The following is a 2057-nucleotide window of genomic DNA, read 5'->3' as shown; positions in this document are numbered from 1 at the left end:
GGTGTGGCTATATTATGGTATGAAACTTGGAAGCAATCTAAGAGTACAGATGCACCTCCAACTACTTGGAAAGAATTTAAAAAGGCGTTTCTTAATCATTATTTGCCATTGGAGATTCGAGAGGCCCGCACAGATCAGTTTTTAAATCTTCACCAAAGGGGTATGAACGTGAGAGAGTACAGTCTCAAATTTAATTCCTTGTCCAGGTATGCTCCCAATGTAGTTGCTACTAGGGTTGGCAGGTTATTATAGAAGGTTCGTTGAAGGATTTTCTTCTATTTTTTCACCTTTAACTAAGCTAACACACAAGACAACTAAGTTTCAGTGGAATGATGCATGTGAAAGAAGCTTACAAGAGCTGAAAAGTAGGCTAACTTCCGCACCTGTATTAGTACTTCCAGAAGGCACAGAGGGGTATACAATATATTGTGATGCTTCAGGGGTTGGTTTAGGATGTGTACTCACGCAGCATGGTAAAGTAATAGCTTATGCCTCAAGACAACTCCGGCCACATGAGAGAAACTACCCAACACATGATCTTGAACTAGCAGTGGTTGTATTTGCTTTAAAGATATGACGTCACTATTTATATGGGGTTGATGTTGACATATATACAGACCATAAAAGTTTGCAATACATTTTCAAGCAGAAGGATCTGAATTTGAGGCAGCGAAGATGGTTAGAGTTAATAAAAGATTATGACGTTGATATACTATACCATCCAGGGAAAGCAAACGTAGTAGCTGATGCTCTCAGTCGCAAGACAATATCAAGTATTAATGAGCAGACCATGGAAAAAGAAGGGATGGCGAAGGATCTACGTCAACTAGCTAGTTTGGGAGTTCGTCTTCTTGAAACCCCCAAAAAAGGAATAGTAGTGCATAATGCGGCAGAATCTTCATTAGTAGTTGAGGTGAAAGAGAAGCAGTTCAAAGATCTTACTCTACAACGACTCAAGGAGAAGGTAAATCAAGGTACGACAAAGGGATTTGAGCTTACACAAGATGGAGTACTTTGTTGTCAAAATAGATTGTGTGTACCTAATGTTAATGGGCTAAGAAGGAGGATAATGACAGAAGCACATCATTCAAGATATTCCATCCATCCGGGATCAACTAAAATGTACCATGACTTGAAAGGAGTGTATTGGTGGAGGGACATGAAGAAGGACATTGCAGAATTTGTGGCTCAATGTCCAAACTGCCAGCAAGTCAAAGTAGAGCACCAAAAAGCCGGGAGGTTATATGCAGTGTATGGAGCTTCCAACTTGGAAGTGGGACATGATAAACATGGATTTTGTCACTGGTTTGCCTCGCTCGTTTCGTAAGTTTGACTCCATATGGGTAATAGTTGATAGACTCACCAACTCAACACATTTCTCGCCAATTAAGACTGATTATACAACTAAAGAGTATACAAAGTTATATATTAAAGAGATAGTTCGGCTACACGGGGTTCCAATCTCTATTATATCTGATCGAGGAGCTTAATTCACTGCAAAGTTTTGGAAATCATTCCAAAAGAGTTTGGGAACACAAGTGAATTTGAGTACAACCTTCCACCCTCAAACAGATGGTCAAGCAGAATGCACAATCCAAACACTTGAGGATATGCTTCGAGCTTGTGTCTTAGACTTTAAAGGTAGCTGGGATGATCATTTGTCACTTATTGAGTTTGCCTACAATAATAGTTATCATTCTAGTATCAAAATGGCACCTTATGAAGCTTTATATGGAAGGAAGTGCAGATCACCAATTGGCTGGTTTGAAGTAGGCGAAACTGCTTTATTTGGACCAGACCTTGTTCTTCAAGCTATGGAAAAAGTTAAGGTGATACAACAACGGCTAGCAACAGCTCAAAGCCGACACAAATCATATGCAGATGTTAGAAGAAGAGGATTAGAGTTTTCTATAGGAGATTGGGTGTTCTTGAAAGTATCGCCAATGAAAGGGGTAATGAGATTTGGTAAAAAGGGAAAGTTGAGTCCACGCTACATAGGGCCATATAAGATTATTCGAAGAGTTGGCCAAGTTGCATATGAGTTAGAGCTACCTCAG

The sequence above is a fragment of the Solanum tuberosum genome, unplaced genomic scaffold, assembly GCF_000226075.1.
Source record: "Solanum tuberosum cultivar DM 1-3 516 R44 unplaced genomic scaffold, SolTub_3.0 scf00216, whole genome shotgun sequence".
Taxonomy (NCBI): domain Eukaryota; kingdom Viridiplantae; phylum Streptophyta; class Magnoliopsida; order Solanales; family Solanaceae; genus Solanum; species Solanum tuberosum.
This window is presented reverse-complemented; position numbering follows the sequence as displayed.